This window comes from Elephantulus edwardii, unplaced genomic scaffold (assembly GCF_000299155.1).
Source record: "Elephantulus edwardii isolate Elephantulus edwardi_28Jun2011 unplaced genomic scaffold, EleEdw1.0 scaffold00007, whole genome shotgun sequence".
Classification (NCBI taxonomy): Eukaryota; Metazoa; Chordata; class Mammalia; order Macroscelidea; family Macroscelididae; genus Elephantulus; species Elephantulus edwardii.
The window spans coordinates 15009570-15029332 of NW_006399757.1; the positions used below are offsets into that span (position 1 = coordinate 15009570).

Genomic DNA, 19763 nt, shown 5'->3' on the forward strand with positions numbered 1-19763 from the left:
GGTGAGCATGGACCCCTCACAGTTTCTGGCAGTGAGGGTGCCAGGGCACAGGCTGCACTAACAGGAAGTTGCTCCCATGTTTTGCTGAAGCATGGAGACACTGGCAGCTTTGCCATCTCAGATTCTAACTTTCTAAGAGGGGCTTTCTTGAAAGGATGAAATTCGCTTTGACTGATGGTAAGGTGTAGCACTGAGTACTTTAAGCAAGGAGAGTTAGGAAGAAGGAACACATATTGTGACCTCTTTGGTCTCATTGAAAGTGAGCAAAGAAATCCTTAAATTTTCTGGGTTGGGAAAGGGAGCTTCAAGGTAAAAAGTTATTTTTCTATTATTTAGTGCTTGAACTCTGCCTTATTTTGATTTGTAATTTTAAATTGACTTTATTGTTGTAACTGAGTTGTTTTATAGCTCTCCCTCTCTCTCGGTGTGTCTTTTATCTCTCTTTCACTGTCTTGTATCTTGTATCTCTACAGGAAATAAAACTAAGCCCAATGGGAAAAGGTAGCTAATAAGTATTAAGCATTTTTTATTGGTTTGCTTACAAAGTTCATATACATTGTGTTTCATACAATCATTTTCAAGCTATATGTTTTATAAAATTAATCACCAATGGATCTTGCCCATCATGACCCTGTCTTTGTTCTTGTTGCTGTTATGTGGCGTCAAGTCTCTTGTGACTCACAGTAATCCCATGTACAATAGCCCTGAAACCTACTCTATCCTGTGCCAACCTTATTGTCTCTGACACACATAGCCTCATTATTCCAGTCACTGAATCAAGCCATCTCATTGAGGGTCTTCCTCTCTTGCACTGTCCCAAGAATGAAGTCCCTCTCCAGGACTGGTCTTTCCTTGCAACATGCTCAAAGTATGTTAGACAAAGCCTCAGAATCCTTGCCTCCAAGGAACACCCTGTCTTAAGCATTTGTTAAATGAACTTAAATTGTAGAGGAGAAATAAGAAAGTCTACTAGTATTGAGCACATTTTTCCTTTTTAATAATTTTTAAATTTTGTAAATTTTCATGAACATTTATAGAAATTTTGGATTTCTGTTCATTCATTGTTGCATTTTTCTCCCTGCCCACCCCTCTTTCCAATTCGCTCTTATCTTTGAAAGGTAAAAGAAAAATTCTTTAATTGATATACATCCCCCAACCCTCTGCCCCAGCCCCAAGGTTACTCCACTATGCAACCTTCATTCTGGACTCTTGTCATAGCCATAAAACCCAATCATATATTGCTTTTAAACTGTTTTCTCACCTGTTTCAAAGCAGTATACATAATTTATCCAATTTTTCTCAGTCTCACCCCAACTCTGATGTCAGTCCTGCTCTACAATAGTGGCACTATGCAGTATTTGTCCTTTGTGACTGAGATAACTTCACTCAGCATAATGTCCTCCAGGGTTACCCATTTTGAATAATAGTGCGTGAGTTCCTTGTTTTTCAATGCAACATAGTATTTCATTGTAAGAATGTACCAGAGCGTCTCTATCTATTCATTTATTGATGGGCACTTAGGTTGTTTCCAACTCTTTGCTATTGGTGAACAAAGCCACAATAAACATGGATGTACATATATCTACGTTGGTGGTAGTTATGGTTTCTTTAGTGTATTGCTGAATAAAAGTTTGGCAATTTGACTTTTCTAGCCATTGATTTTAACATTTACTACATGATTGGGTGATGGTTGTATACCATCGAATTGGAACTGACTCATAGCTGATCCTCCAGTGGTTTTTCAGAGGCAGTAAACCATGGAAGGTAATTAATTGTCCATGTATCTCTCACAAAACAACTTTGTGGATTTGAACCACATACCTTTGTGTTGACAGTGCAATTCCTTACCATCAAGCCACCAAAACTCTCTACATGGTTGGGATGTTATTGTATACTGTTGAGTCAAATTTACTCTTAGCTGACCATCCCAGTGGATTTTCAGAGGCAGTAAACCTCAAAGGAGTTGATTGTCCATTTTTATTTTGCAGTGTACCTGGTGGATTCAAACTGCATAGATTTGTGTTGGCAGGACAGATCCTTACTATTAAGCTACCAGAGCTCAAGGTTGGTAGATACAGAGTTTGTTTACCTTTCAATATGACTTCTCTAGCCCTTACTTGATATTGCTATACAGATGAGCAGGACTAAGTGAATGGGGCATGTTGACCTATTCACAAGAGAATTGGCTATCAACCAATCCACAAGGAGATTGGCAAGTCTCAACAATCTGAAAGAGCATTGGCCAGTCTCACCAATAAATTGAAGAGCTTTAGCTGCAGAGACTGAATTCTTCCCCCACCAGAAGAGATGGACTTCTGTGCTCAGCCAGAGGAGAGAGACCTCCCCCAGCCTGATGAAATAAAAGACATACTTTTGGACAGCAGCAGCAGTGATTGCTGAACTGGGAATTGATGTGAGAGGGACTTTGGGAGAGGGGAAGAAGAGCTAATATTGGCAGGACTAAGAACTTGGGGTCACATAGAGCCAAAGACTCAAGGCTTATTTGCCTTCATGTACAATTTGGGAGCTCTCTTGACTGTATTTTGTTATGTATCAGGATTATAACCTTTTAACTCCTCCCCGTATGTTTCTGTGTGGTCTGTGACCTAACACTTTGGATTTTGGACCCAGCCAAGCAGTGTGATTGGTGTTGAGATGAGTAGAAGGAGGCATGGGAGCATAAAGGATATGTCTGATCTCATGGGAATTGGTTTTATTGATGCAGTGGGTGGGAAATATTTCCCTCTATGGAGTTGATAAAGATCAGATATGGTGCTCCCCATGTGATGCTTGCATTTTTTTTACAATTGTTGTTGATTTCCTTAGAATCGAGCATAACTTATAGCAACTCTATAAACAAAAGGCCTGAAGTCCCTCTACAATATCAACAATTATCAAAGTTCATAGAGTTTCCTGAGCCAAGTTGTTTAGAAAGTGAATGCCACTCCTTCTGAATATACAAATATGAAGTGTTTGTAGCTCATCAAGCCTATTGGTTGGTTTGCTAACAATATAAACAAGAGGAATAACACTTCTTAGGGGGAAACATACAAGTAAGGTATATAGAACATTAATGAGGTGACCAGTCTTTTACCATTTTCATAGCTTAAAATTGAGAGATATAGAGACCAGTCATTGGAATCTCATTAACATCAAGAAGGAAGTAATAGAAAGTTCAACATATATTTTGAGACAGAAATTCTTGCATGAAACTGAGATTGAGAAGCTAACTGGGGTGATAAGAGCAGGTGTGTCAGAGATAGTAGATTGGCTCAGGTCAGGACAGAGTTCAGAGCTGTTGTGCAGAGGGTTGCAACTCAATGACACATAACTACTGGCAGCTTACAGGTGGTGAAGAACCAGAGACCTGTATGAAACACAGCTGAATTAGATCTGTCACCCATGCAACCAGAGCTCAGTACTTTGGCATAGACTTACTGACAGAGTACGTGTGGGTGCATCATTGGCATAATCAAAAGAACTTTGCAACATTTGGATGAATGTGAAGAAATGTCCAGAATTATGGGTCTGAAAGTCAGAAGGAGGTCTACTTGCAAATAAGCTTGAGAATAATTTTGTCCTGAGTGCTTCCAACCCATCTATAACCTGTTATTTCCCTAATAAACCCATATCATGAGTACTGTCTGCAAGGTCTGTGTGGTCATTACAAGGGATTTGCAAATCTAGTTGTAGAGTATTAAGAGTTGTCTCATCACTGTGGCAATTGGACAATTAAAACAGACATTCGGATGGCGGGGAAGAAGAACAAACTGGGGAGGAGGGTAGAGAAAATGGTGCAGTAATGAAGGAATGAAAACCCAAAATCCCTGTAAATGTTCATTAAAACTAATAAAATTTAATAAAATAAAAAAAAGAGTTGTCTCATGTTATGTTAGAATTAATAGATGAAGGTGAGGGAGCATGGAGGCATGTCTGACTTCATGTTGGTAGTGGTGTATAACATCAAGTCAGAACTTGACTCTTCAGTAGTTTTCATTGTTTGCCTGGGAAGAGATTGCTCATCTTTTTTCTTCAAAACATCTGGTAAAATTAAACCATATACATTTGACTTGAAGGTACAATTCCTGTGACTTTTCTTGATAGAGATTCCTTCTTCTGGGGGAGTAAGTAGAAATCAGACACTGCCACTACATAACAACCACAGCTAATAAGGAAATTTTTATCAATTCTCTTAAAGATAAGAAAACTAAACTTGACTCCAACTCATAACAATACTTCAGAAAGATAAAGTGCCCAATAACATTTCTAAGACAATCTTTAAGGAAGCTGACTGCCACATTTTTTATACCGTAGATTACAGGTGGGTGTGAATTGCTAACCTACAGATTACTAACTAAGCACTTAAAAACTGTACCATAATGGACCCTTCCTTTAAAGTTTAGGAAGCTTTATTGGGCACTTCTAGTTTATCACATGAGACTGATATAAATAATTTATTTTCTCCTCTTTACCTTTATTACAGGGATGCCCGGTCCTGAAATTGCAGGATAACCAGTAAAAATAATCCACCAACCTTGATTCTCACTATGAAGTAGAGAGGGGGATCTTTCTGAGATCAGTAATTTTCAGTCTGTAACAGATTCAGCACCTGGAGGGATTCATCAATGGAGCCAACCAAATCTGAAGACGTGTGTCTTGAGATTTTGAGTCAGTAGATCTGGGTAGAAACAAGAAACTGCATGTCTAATAATTCCTCTAGGGGTGATGTTAATGCAACTGGTCCCGAGTCTTCTGTTTTAGCTCTGGAAATTAAATTCATCCCCACAGCATCTGCAATAGTAATGATGAATGGGTTTAAGACAATTCCAGAAAAGAGGGGGTTTCTATTATTGTTCTGGATTGTCTGAGCTAACATTTAATGAAAATTTTATTCAATTATGGTTTTAGATAATATTTACTTTAAGATTTACAGTGTTAATTTTCCTTCCTATAGTTATCTTTTCCCCCCAATTTATTTAACAAGTCTCTTACTGAGTTATAGATGTAGGTGGATCAGAGGGAGTTAAAAAGGATAGCATGGTAAAAAGCAAGGGAATTCAAAACTCTTTAGTTTGGAGTCTGAACCAGCTCATAGTTGACCTTCCAATGAGTTTCCACAAGCAGTGAATTGAATGAATGGAATATGGAATACGGAATGTCCATATTTCTCCCACAGATCCACTGGCAGATTCCAATTAGCAGGGAAGTGCTGCCTTTAGGTTAGCTTTGCAACTTCCTACAGACTATATCGCCAAGGCAAGATGAGGAAAATGAGATGGTTTCGGGACCACATGTGCCCACTACAGCTGAATTATAAGAAATTCCTTGGAGAGTAATGGATGAAAGTTTAGAGATAAAATTGGCTATTAGAAGCTATGGAAATTTTTCAGTAGAAGAGTGGCTTCTATGTTTAAGAGGATGACTCAGGTGATGAACTGAGGGATTGTTTTGAGGGATAAAACACATGGGAAGGGAATGAACAATTGCATTATGAGGGAAAAAATAGATGAAAATGAAACAAATTAAGGGGGGAATGCAATAAATGTGACTCATGAACAAAAGATAGGATGGAATAGAAAAGCTGGAAGTGATTACATGCATAGGTTCTGGGTTTACTCTGGTCTGGATTAAAAAACTCAAGCTCTTTTCTTTACTAGTTATGTGGGATTAGAAAAGCCCCAGAAACTCTCTCTTTATAAGAAAAATGGAAATAATCATAGGGTTGTTCAAAGAACAAAGTAAATAAAATATTGTTTCTATACTATATAATGCAAGTTCTGTGTAAATTATCCAGTAAACCAAAATAAAACTGAAGATACCACTGTCATTTAGTCAGTTCCAGATGACCTTCCATTGGGTTTTGCAAAACTATAAATCTTTTTGTAAACAGACTGTATATCTTCCTCCCATGGAGTAACTGGTGGATTCAAACTACCAGGCTTTAAGTTAACAGTCCAAGACATTTCTCAATATGCCATCAGGTCTCCTTAATTTACACAGTAATAATAAATTTTACATATGTACACATAAGTGATTATGTATGTGTATGCATGCAAAAAGCTATCATAAAGTATAAAATGGATATAAAATCAAAAGAAAGGGAAGAAATTAAAATATAGATGACATGGAGAGAGTAGCACATTAGATGAAATCAGAATACATTAAGAGGGATAAATGGCTTTGAATAAAAGAAAAGAAATGATAATGAAGAAGTTTTGTTTTTTAGAACACACTAAATTTTATTTACTGAATGGATGCCCAGAAAGAATATTTAGGTTACAAAAAATGAGAAATTACTAATGCATAATATAGTAATAGTGGAGAAAAATGATGCATAAATTCCAAAATAGTGGAAGTGAAATTATGAGGGTTTTACTATATGAATATATATTTCCATATCAATATATCCATATTGTTGTTGTTATGTGTGCCGTCAAGTCGTTTGTGACTCATAGCGACCCTAAACTCTGCTCTATATCCTGTGCCAATCGCATGGCCTCTGACACACCCATCCGATTACCCAAGTCACTGAATCAATCCACCTCATAGAGGGTCTTCCCCTCCTGCACTGTCCCTCCACCTTACCAAGCATAATGTCTCTCTCCAAGGACCTGTCCCTCCTTACAACATGTCCAAAGTATGTTAGATGAAGCCCCAGAATCCTTGCCTCCAAGGAATAGCCTGGTTTAACACTCTCTAGGTTGAACCTGTTTGTTTTCTTGGCAGTCCATGGTACATTCAATACTCTTCTCCAGCACCACAGCTCAAAGGCATCAATTCTCCTTCTATCTTCCCTAGTCATTGTCCAACTCTCTGATGCATAACAAGTGATTGCAAAGACCATGGCCTGTATCAGGCACACCTTAGTCTCCAGAGAGACTCATTTCTTTGATAATTCATTGTGCATAAATTCTATTATTCTAATTAATAGTACCTGTCACGTGGCATGTGTGTGCACTTGCAAAGATAGTTATCTGAAGCACAACAGAGATACAAAATATAATAAATGCACTATAAATTTATATGGTATAATTGACTAACATTAGAACTGGAATAATTTACTTTACCATTTGGTGACAGGTACTATTAAAAAAAAGTGTTGCGATGGGAAAGCCTGCTGTTAGGGACCTCTCCAGGGTACTGAAGAGCAATGGTGTCACTCTGGAGACTAAGGTGCATATGATACAGGCTATGGTCTTTGCAATCACTATTATGCATCAGAGAGTTGTATGATGACTAGGAAGGATAGAAAGAGAATTTATCTGTGAGCTGTGGTGCTGGAGAAGAGTATTGAATGTACCATGAACTGCCCAGAAATAAAACAGATTCATCCCGGAGAGGGCTAAACCAAGCTGCTCCTTGGAGGCAAGGATTCTGGGGCTTCATCTGACACACTTTGAACATGTTGTAAGGAGGGACAGGTCTCCAGAGGGACATCATGCTTGGGAGGGTGGAGGAACAGCGTAGGAGGGTACGACCCTCTATGAGGTGGATTGATTCAGTGACTGGGATAATCAGGATGGGTGTGTCAGAGGCAGTGCGATTGGCACAGGATAGAGCAGGGTTTAGGGCTGTTGTACATAGGGTCGCTATGAATCGCAAGCGACTTGACGGCACATAACAACAACATACTTATGTTCAAGTCTTTCATTCATAGGGTTGCTATGGGTCATTTACAACTTGAGGGTACTAACAACATTTGTCTTTTGATTTCCTGACTGCTGGTGCCAAGGGTGTTGATTGTGGAGCCAAGAGAGCTCAAATTATTCACAGCCTCAATCTCCATCTATCATGATGCGGCCAATTGGCCCAGTGGTGAGAAGTTTTGTGTTCTTAATGTTCAGCTTCAATACATATTGAAGGCTGCAGTCCTTGATTTTCTGCAGCAAGTGTTTCAGGTTCTCCTCAATTTCAGCAAACAAAGTTGTGTCATCTGCATAACACATGTTTTTGAAGAGTCTTCCTCTGTGCCACTTTCTTCTTTATAAAGGCCCGCCTCCTGAATAATCTGTTCTGCATAGAGATTGAAAAGATATGGAGACAGGACACATTCCTGACACACTCTTTTTCTGATTTTGAAACATGAAGTGTTTCCTTGTTCTGTTCTGATGACTGCTACCTGGTCTAAGTATAGGTTTCGCATTAACACAATCAAGTGTTCGGGGATTTCCATTCTCCTCAAGGTTAGCCATAGTTTGTTGTGATACACATAGTCTAATGCCTTTGCATAGTAAATGGAACACAGAAGACATTCCTCTAGTACTCTTTGCTTTCCGCCAAGATCCATCTTACATTGGTGATAATGTCTCTAGTGCTATATCCTCTTCTAAATCCAGCTTGTCTTTCTGATAGTTCTCCATCAATGTACTGTTCCAGTCCTTTTTGGTTAATTTTCAATACAATTTTGCTTGTGTATGATATGTGTATTGTTAATTAGTGTTGGCTATTTATTGTGTTCTAAACTATGTGCAGTATTTACTTTGACTTTTATAGATATTCTTATTTCTGAAGATTTCTCTTTTTAAATTTATAGATGAGAATCGAACTAGTTCACTTCAGGATACAGGGATTCTGAGGATCTCTTTTGATCTTCATTCAAGTTCTATGGTTCTGAAAATACCTAAATATGGAGGATAAAAAATTACTAGAAGGAATGTTATTTCTCTAAGTGTTATCAAAATAAAATATTTCTTTAAGTATCATATATTATTTTATTAAGATACCAATCTCATCACACAAACTCCAACAATATGCTGTTGTTGTTGTTGTTATGTGCCGTCGAGTCGCTTGCAACTCATAGCAACCCTAAGTACAACAGCTCTAAACTCTGCTCTGTCCTGTGCCAATTGCACTCTCTCCGACACACCCATCCCGATTCCCCCACTCACCGAAACAATCTATCTCCCAGAGGGCCTTCCCCTCCTGCGCCTGCTCTCCACCCTCCCAAACATGATGTCCCTCTCTAAGGACCAATCCCTCCTTACAACATGACCAAAGTATGTCAGATGAAGCCTCAGAATCCTTGCCTCCAAGGAGCAGCCCGGTTTAACCCTCTCCAAGATGAATCTGTTTGTTTTCTTAGCAGTCCATGGTACCCTCAATACTCTTCTCCAACACCAAAGCTCAAAAGCATTAATTCTCCTTCTGTCCTCGCTGGTCATTGTCCAGCTCTCTGATGCATAACAAGTGATTGCAAAGACCATCTCCTGTACCAGATACACCTTAGTCTCCAGAGACACACCGTTGCTCTTGAGTACTTTAGAGAGGTCCCTAACACTCCAACAATATACCAGTAGTAAATAAAATATAATCATATTAATTCAAACATCATAGCCAATGATGGCACACTTACCAATGATCTCACTGATATAAAACCACAGCCATACCTCAGTAGCCACCAAATTATTCAGCAGATCTCCCTTAACTGTGAGTTGTTTGAAGTGATAAGATCGATCACTATTAACATTTTCCCAAGCTCTGAATAGCTGTAGGGATCTCAGGAAACAGCTCTCCTTGGCATAGTACCAAAATGTGGCCATTTGTAAATTTCAGTAAGTCACAGCAGTATTTAACATCCCTGGAGCCTTCTCCACCCACATTATGGACAAATTGGGTTATGATTCTAGGACCCCAAGCCTGATGCTTCTCAAAATCAAGTATTTCTACTGGTTAGAAGTGTTTTTTCTTTCTAGTCTCTGCTCAGTCATAGAGGAAGTTGTCTCATAAAGAGACATTTAATTTTAAATTAGCTACTGTCTTTTCCCACTCTACAAAAGGTTTATGTATCAAGAAGATTACAGTAATTCCCTACATGATAAATGGATGACCTTTAATAGTATGTAAATTTGCCCTCACTTTGCAAAGGTTAAAACAACCCCTACTGGAAACAAATTCTTCATCACAATCATTTTGATTTGCTGCATATCCAGCTTTTATACAATTAAAGTATCTTTAGTTTTTATGTTTGCACTAAAACTACACTGAGTAGGAATTATATGGAACTGCAGCATGTTCAACATTGGGATATTAACCCAAAGGCCAGTTGTTATGCACATCAACTTAGGACACTCTGACTCTGCTTCAGAAAAACTGCAGATTTGGAAACTCTTTGTGACAACCCTACTCTGTTTTTTTGAAAAATAATACAAAGATAATATTTTTTATACTTTTTATTGTGCTGTGGACAAAAGTTTAACAAATAAATTGGTTTTCCATTCAATAGTTCATATAATTTTTTTAAATTGTGATTTTAATGAAAGTTTACAGAAGGGATTAGTTGTCATTCACTCATTGATATACCTAATACTCTGTCTTAACGGGTCATGACATCACCAGAGCTCCATATAAGTAAAAATCAACTTCATGGACCTGAATTTGGTTTTTGTGCTTTTAGCATCTGCTCTAACTTACACACAACCTGAACTTAAAGTTAGAGGCTGATCTCCTTTGTACTGTGGGGGCTGTCTGTACAACTGAAGACAGAAATACATAGGACAGGTCTGAGAAAATCTTTGTTCTGCAAACACCCCTTCTATTGTTTTCCACTTGTGGAAAAGGGAAAGAAAACTTTGCATACTTCTGTTTTCTGGGTTCTTTTTTTTTTTAAAGTAAATGTTTTATTTTAATTGTGATTTTTAAAAAGTTTACAGTAAAGTTAGATTTCATTCATTTATTGTTGTGCATTTTATCCCCCTCCCTTCCTTCCTCCTCTGCAGTTCACTTTAAAAAAAAAATCATTCATTGTTGAATAATTACCTCCCCTCCTCTTCCCTCCAGTCCTCTTTGCAATGTGTCTCTTATTCTGGGCTGTTGTACGTTTAAATGCCTAATCATTATTCCTTTGATATTACAGACCTGTAAACATCTATGGACTTCAAATAGCTTTGAAAATTTAAACCTAATCTGCCACATTGAAAACTCCTATCAGTCAGAGTATTTTATCTTAACGAGGTATATTCTTCTTTCATTTTACTTGTGTCATTTTTGTATTATCATTTACACTAGCATTAGTATATTTACTGTATCTCAAGATCTTTTTAAGATTATAGTAACACTGAAATTTGGTAAATCTCAAATGCAGCATCGCTTCCTATTTCTAGGTTGGAGGAAGAGCCATCAACAACCTATGTTATGCAGATGACACAACCTTGCTTTCTGAAAATGAAGAAGACTTGAAGCACTTGCTGCAGAAGGTCAAGGACTATAGTCTTCAATATGGATTGAAGTGCAACATCAAGAAGACAAAGATTCTCACCACTGGACCAATTGGCAGCACCATGATAGATGGAGAAGAGATTGAGGTTGTTAACAATTACAACTTGCTCAGCTCCACAATCAACATTTTTGGCACCAGTAGTCAGGAAATCAAAAGACAAATTCCATTGGGAAATTCTGCTGCCAGGGACCTCTCTAGGGTACTGAAAAGTAACAATGTCAGTCTAGAGACTAAGGTGGGCCTGATCCAGGCCATGATTTTCACAATTACTTGCTATGCATCAGAAAGCTGGACAATGACAGGATGACAGAAGAAGAATCAATGCCTTTGAGTTGTGGTGCTGGAGAAGAGTATTGAACATACCATGGACTGCAAAGAAAACAAATAGGTCTGTCTTGGAAACAATGAAACCAAGTTTCTCTTTGGAAGCTAGAATTTTGAAGCTCCATCTCACATACTTTGGGCATGTGGGCAGGAGAGACTGGTTCTTAGAGGACATCATGCTCAGAAGGGTGGAGAAACAGCACAGAAGAGAAAGACCCTGGATGAGATAGATGGACATAGTAACAGGGGTGGTGGGGGTTGGTGTGTCAGAGTCAATGAGACTGGCTCAGGACAGGGCAGGCTTCAGAGTTGCTGTATGTAAGGTCGCTATGGGTTGCAGGTGATTCGATGACATATAACAGCAACAAAAACATGGCAAAATTTTTAACAATAGTGTAGAATCTTGCAACGTAAGGTAATGTGTCACAGCATGAGCTCCACAGGGTGATGACTTTTCTAGGTGCGCTGGTACTGAGTCAGTTGTAAGTTGACCAGTGAGCAGAATGTGACCACTTACAAAAACAAACAAACAAAAACAAAAAATAAATAACAATAAAAGGGACCCGGAAAACAAACTCCAACCAAGAACCCAATGTTCTTTTATAGCAACACCAATTTTCTCCCCCACGTAAGTAAGATGCTACGTATTTCAGCTATATTCCTGAGAATATAAAGCAGGTAGAGTTCCCTTGCATTGTAAGCACAACTGTCTTTTGGTCTAGATATAGGTTTTACATGAACACAATGAAGTCTTCTGGGATTCCCGTTCTTCTCAATATTAACCATAGTTTAATTTTCACCGTCAGTCATCCCATAAATCCAATGAGCAGTGAAAGTCGGGATGCCAATTTGCTGGGAAAGAAGGTGGTAAGACAAGATAGAGGAGAAAACAAGAAAATTTGTTAATGGAAGTGAGTAAAAAACTGTACATTCCAGAGAGAGCAAGAGATCAGTCTCCGAAAGGAAAGGAGAGAAGACAAGGGTCTGAGAGGTTAGGTACTTATGTAGGCAGTCTGCTTCCTCCTGGTGCAGCCTTTAGCAATGCAGGTTGTGTTTGGAAAAAACGGACTAATGATACTGGAGTTCCCACTCCAGACCGCTGCTCATAATGTCACTGATTGCTTACTAGGTCTCTGCTTATATGCTCATCAGGTTATTTTGGAGGTAATTCTTACTGCCCATGACAGCATTCTAAGGCACAGATGTCTTCTTATACGGTAACGTGCGCATCTCCTGGCTCTGATTGGTTTAACTCTTATCCTCTTGTTTACTTCTTATTTTATATGGGCTCAGGCTGAGCACTAACAGCTTGTTTGCCAAGGTCCAGCTGAAACTACAAGGCACTTTATAATTTTAACTTTGCCTTTAATGCTACTTCACTGTTTTTCTCCGAATTATTTAACGCTATCTAACACCTAACCCTTTGAGTTGACTACAACTCATAATGACCCTATGAGATTGTAAACTTTCCCTATCCTGCGCTATCCCCAAGATCTCCACTAAGCTCAAGCCCATTGTTGCAATCAGTGTGTCAATCTTTCTCATTCAGACGCTTCCTCTCCTTAACTGGTCTTCTACCTTTCCCAGCATTATTTCTTTTTTCCAAGCACTAGCCCCTCCAGACAGTATGTCCAAAGTGTATGTGATGAAGTTACACCATCCTGGCCTTTAAGAAGCATATTGTTTATACATCCAGGAAAAATCTGTTTCTTTTAGAAGTCATTGATATATTTAGTATCATGTGGGATTCTTTAAGGTACTGCCTATACATTACAGACAGATATACACAACAGGATGTTGTAATGTGCCTTATATGTGATAAGCAGTTTTTAGCTAAACCACTGCCGTATTTTAGCAAGCACAGAACTGTTTTGGTAAATCAGTATTACGTAAGGGTAACTGAGCAGGTGCATAGTGTGATAAGGTTTTGGCAGGATGCCACCTTTGTCCTCAGCACTTTAAGAACTTTGTGAGATAGTTCCCATGTGGCTCAAGGCTCACAGCCTGTGGCTTGTCTCCTACCCAATGTCTGCATGGACTGTAAATAGAAGTTATGTCTAAGGTTCCCTCAACTCCCCATACTCTTTATATTGGTCACTGAACCTGAGTGTTGGGCCTCAGGTGAGCACCTCAGATGTGACATTTATAAGCTATGCCCAGGACTCAAAGATGCCATGCAGTTACAAATCAATTGCAGCATGATATTATTATGCTTTCTGCCAGGGCTTTAGAAGTCTGCTCTAGTGTTAAGCCTCGTAGTTCAGGCTTGACAAATATTCTTTTCCCTAAGAAACATTACTCCAATAAGTCTGAGTCAGAGCCTAATCCTACTGGAACAAGGCAATGTGGTATAAGGGCCCAGTATGCCTGGACAATCGCTGGACACTCCCGGAGCCCAGAATGGGGTGAGCCAGGCTCAAGATTCCCAGGAAGCTGAGCAGACAGGTTCTCTACATTGACTTCCCCAACCTCTCCAACTTGGATTTCCAAGCAGCTTAAATTATGTTCAAAAACTATACACTCCAGGAGAAGCAGGAGTGGAATTGAGTCATTTGGAAAATCTAGGATAAAGAAACACTCACTTTGGATGACTTAAGCAACTGACTTCAACCAGGGGAGATTACCCAGTTAGCAGGCTTTGAAAGTACTTTTTATTAAACTGTAGTGAAAGGTTTCACATGGGTTTCATCAGGCGGATGTCAAAGAAAACATGTGAAAGCTTTCACTATAGATTAGTAATACACATGCTTATAGAAGAATTCACTGCTTATTAATCAACTTGTATGAGTAAGTGCACCCTTTATTTGTATACTGGATTTCTATCCTTATCAGGGAATGTAAATTTGAAAAGATGCTATCTATGAGTTTGTAGAAAGTGGCTATGGAGTTGGAAGAGAGGTAGATGGCAGTCATTTTTAAACGCAAAATCCTTGATGTGGTGAAAAATGTGCTCCTTACAGATTAGGAAGTAAATCCAAGTAATCTTATGTTATATTGACTATTGCTAATCTTTAACAGTAATCTTTGTCTTACTAAATTGTCTTTAATAAATGGAGACCTTTCCACCACACCACCACCCCCAGCCCCAGGATCCTGGGCAGGGACTCGGATTTTCTCCCATCTCTGTTCCCACCCCCTAGCCTCTCTTAAACCTGCATCCTCCAGCCAGGACAGTTCAATTCCTAACAAACAGGCCTCCCCAGTAATTGTTCACCCAATCAGTTGGCAATTTAATAAAGACAAAAACCTCCTAAAAGATAAAAAGAAGACTTTAAAAAACTTTTTGTGCTTCATGTGTGAGGTCTCCTTACAGCACGACATCACGACACCACACTCAGGCCACAGTGGGCTAAACTGACTAGAGGAGATTAGTGTTCATTTTCATTACTTTTCTCTAGCAAAGTGGAGTCTGGTAATTTATCCATATCTACTGAAGAAATGTTTAGCTAATTTTCTATTTCTGATAGCATTATGATAGTTTATTCCATAGTATTTGGTGTACAACTTTTTGAATTGTGAAAGGCAATGAGGGGGGGTGTGTGTGTATGTGTGTGTGTGTTATAGTTATTAGTAAAATTCTCTGACCTTTCCTTTCTTATTTTTCATTTGCATGTAAAAATCAGATCAGTTTTTTAATAAATCATTCCTATGCATTTTATTTTTTCACATTAATTACTATAGAATAATGTAATTCATTAATTACAATGTCTAATCAATGCTTCATTATACATGAAAGGTAGTGTTTTATTGTACCTTTCTGTTTGCAGTTTTGAGAGGAACATTAGGAGACTAGGGCATCAACATCCATGTGTTTTTACTAGGAGGGTTGGTTATGAGACTTTGTTAAGACACCAGCCCCAAGGTTAGAAACATGAGTAAAGATTGGACAATCTGAGTGTTTAACCCCATTGCTATATGATCAACTCATGGCAGACCAAGTGAATTACAGATAGTCCCACAGAAAGGTTGAGAAAAACATGTTTTCATTCACAGAAATAAAGAATAGGTAAGAGAATGACTATTTGTAGTTGGTAGACATCTTACTAACTCATGGAAAAGCCTTTATGAAAGCAAAGCTATGCAGAATCAAAAAGAGATCCATAATAAAGTTTTGATCACAGTATTTGCATCTGTGAATCCAGCTGCATCCAACCACACAAAGCAATACATCCCTTGATTTTGTTTGAACTAGTTGAAATTGAGTTTCTCTGACTTGGACCTGGAAAAATAGAAATTTTCTCTAAAGTTTATATAATGGCCACAAAAAAAAATCTATCTGATCCTCACTAAGTGTGCCTCATTGTTTCATTGGCAAATAATTTTAAAAACTAGTTTTCCTCTAAGGCTTATTTCCCTGTATTTTCTACCAGCAGCCAAAGAAAACCCCCCCCCCCCAATCAGAAATAGAAAAAACAAAACTCCACCAAAAAGAAGAGACATCACTTCCTTATATCCTCCTTCTATGCCATCACTCAACATTGCCATGTTGTTGTAGTTGCTAGGTGTCATTAAGTTGACCACGACTCATAGTGACCCTATCGATGAGCCATACATCTAAAACTTGCCCTATCCTGTGCCATCCTCCCAACCTCTGACATGCTCCAGTCCATTGTTTACAGTGGCTGTGACATGCTTCTTCTGAATATCCTTCAGTCTATCCTTTTCTTTCTTCCTCTGTGCTAGTTATTCCATAATTTCAAGAAATTTTGCCTGAACGACTCTGATAATTTCTTCCAAACTGACTTTTCCTGCCTTCAGTCCAGCATATTTCAAATTATTTTTTGCATTGTTGTCAGATTGTTCTTTTCGAAGCTTGCTCATTATACATAGTCTCCTGTGTTACTAGTTTCAATATCTCATCATTGTCTAAGACATAAAGTTCACATTTCATAGCATGGAATAATTGGCTTCTTCATAATTTGGACTCAGTCTGAATACTTCCAACCTTGTCTCCCATCACGACCACACAAATAATCTATGATCAAGCTACAATAAATACTTCAGTTCCTTGCACATGCTAATTTATTTCCACACACTGTTCTCTCTTTACCAAGGATGACCTTTCCAACATCTGTTGTTAGGAGGAAACCACTGTGTGTCCTTCTAGAATCAATCAAAAATTGTTTTCTTAGAGGCAACTGAGTTCTTCAAAGTTCTGTATAACCTGAAAATATTAAACCTTTCCCCTTCATAAACTCAGAGTTGTGCCTGCATTTGTTATTTTTTTATTCACTTAGAGAATTTGTGATATCTGATCCAGAGGAAAAGGTGATAGAAGAAATGTGTTTAAGAACCTTTTGGGGAGAAGTAATATTTTGGTTATTATCTGTTGTTCTGAGAACACCAAGTAAACATAAAAAATTCTAGCTCTTGATCTATACCCTTTGACCCAGTGTATCCATGGATTACACCTGTGACCCTGTACTGTTTTTATTTTTAGATGTCACAGAATCACCTATGACTCATAACAACCTATGAAGAACAGATTGAAATGTTGTCCTCTGCTGTGCCATTCTCACAGTTTAAACCACGTGCGAACCCATTGATGCAACCATGGTGTCCACTCCAGTTCATTGAAAATCTTTCTCTCCCTTTTTCAAGTATTATGTCTTTTTGCAAGGATTGGTCCCTCCTGACAACATGCCCATGGTTTAAGAGATGAAGTTTCACCATCCTTTAATCTGACGAGCACCCTGGCTTCACTTCATCTAGGACATATTCTCTTGTTCTTTGCCAAAATACACCTTTGGCAACAGGTATATTTGATAATCTGTGCCATTATCACAACTAAAAGGCATCAACTCTTCTGTCTTCCATATTCATCAACCCATAATAGAATCCTTAAGTGAGCAGTTATGTTTAATGGACCAATAAGGGATTTTTAAAAAATGTTCTTTACGACCTGTCCATTTCAATAGAACTTCTTCCTTAGGGTCCAATTGCAAGCACTGTCTCTACTTAATGGTTTCACTAGCTCTTTGCTTTGGGATTTTTTTTTTAAAGTCTCTGGCTGAGATTCCCTCTTCTGGACCTCCCCACCTTGAGTTACTTTGTAGAGCTACTATTGTTTCCAGACCATTAGAACACACCCCTTACACATATTCTCACTCTTGGTAATTTGCACACCTCTTAATACTGACCAGAGCCTCAGTTTAAGTCTAGTCAGTAAGAAATGTGTAGTAATTCCTTCTTTATCTTACTGTTAAAATCTCTAAATGGAAAAAACCCCACCTCCCACAAAAGTGTTCTTATTTATTTCTGCAGTGTGCCTGCTTGCAACATTGACTTGCCCATTTTAAACCAGAGTGTAGTTGAAGCCTGCAATACTGTGACTCATTTATTTAAAGTAGTTATTTCAGTTCATCTCAACAGCCAAGCTTATTGATGCTTTCCAAAACAACAATGCCTAGGTACAGATGATTTACCATTCACTCCTGGCTCATATGATGCTAATGTTAGATTGTCAGGGTCAGAGGTGTGCTGTGAAACCCTCAATGCCCGCATGAGACATGCTGAATACATTCAGTGCATTCTGGTAAATACATCAAGGTAATAATTATTTCCACATTTCACCTTTTAAATGCACATTTTTAAAAAACTCATGGCCACAGTTTGCTCTTACATATATCCAATGTATGTCATATTTCTATGTAATTAAAAAAAAAACAAACAAAAAAAACCCCAAAGACATTGCTGAAGTTAGCCAAATCTATGAGTTCTTTTTGTAAGCTATTTCAGAGCTACAAAGGCTATTTCACCCTGATTGTATACAATTTGTTTCCTCAAGATGGCTTTCTGCCATCCGTTGGAATACCTTTCTTACAGTGCCCCAGATCCCAATATGAAAAAGGTCTATTTATTCTTTTATTATTTTTTAAAAGAATGATGTGTGTGTATGTGTGTGTGAGTGATACAATATGTGACACATGTATTTCTTTCTTATAGCAGAGAAGATTAGCTAACATTTTCCAAACCCTCTAACGACCTGGACATAGTAAAAGAAGTGATATGTTTGGGTGGAGGGAAAGTAGTGAATGGTAACACCAGTGGAAAGAATGTGTTTCTTTTCTTGCTTTGGATGCAAAGGATAACTTTCTCCATGCTACATGTTTTTTTACCCTATAGGAACTGAGGACCAAGAGTAATAAAACATGGACATATAAGACAAAGCAAATGTAATAAAATGTTTCTTTATAAAACAAAGCAAATATGTAACACTAATCATGAGAGGCTTAGTTCTGTTGTACTTATTTTCTTTAAGATATGCTTGTGTTCATTTTCTTTCATGATATTTCAAATCGTGCCATCACTTGTAATGAGATTATAATTTAGAAAACTCTCTGTTCCCTATTGATAATACTGTTTCAAATCATTTTCCTGCCCTACATATTTTAGCTTTGTTAATGTTTGGAAATGGACTTTCCACATAAAATGTATTTTCTTTGGTTTACTGCACCTTTGAATTATAATTGATTTAAAAATGTTTGGGACTTTTGGGGTGTGTGTATGTGTGTTGGGTTCGTTTTATGCTCTCATTTTACTTAAAAAAAAACAACAACTGTCAGTTTATAGATGCATTGAGAAACACTGGGTTTAATTTCAAGCATTACTGTCACCCATGCTTTTTATTAAAATATTTATTTAAAATATCTCAAAATTTTGTCTGTGGTTTTAGGAGCACTAAACTTAAGTGCATCCTGTGAATCAAATATGTGTATTTCAGAAAGAATCAAAAAGAAAAGGCAATTTAAAACTGAAGTGAAATGCTGTTATGTTTTATTGTAAAGAATATTTAAAAGCCAGATATCGTGGTGCCAGATACATTACTTTAATGGTTAACTCTTTGGCATTCTGTCAGAAGGTAGAAATTTGTATCTGGAATAGCCTGATGGGATAAAAATGTCATTGCTTTGAATTTATTTCCTCAGAGTACAAAAAATTGTCTGTTCAAGTTTTACCTGGCTAATCCTAAGAACAGTTATGTATTAAGCACCAAGCATGGAGTTTTTGTGGAGGAAGTTATCCAGAAGCCCAGAAAAAATATTATGTGTACATTTTCCTGTTGGAACAAAGCTTTGGTTAAAATGCCTTTTGAAAGCCATTAGGAAATAGTTGACATTGAGTCGACTGTGTCTCATGACAACCCAAAGTGTGTAAGAGTAGGATTGTGCTTGGAGGGTTCCAGTGCCTGGTTTGGGGAAACAGGCTGCCCTATCATTTCCCT

General features: G+C 38.0%; 1 pseudogene; it reads right to left on the reverse strand.

Annotated features, from left to right (window-relative positions):
- Positions 1-9320: 9320 nt before the first annotated feature.
- Positions 9321-19763, reverse strand: part of LOC102852951 — a 97936-nt pseudogene continuing 87493 nt past the window's right edge.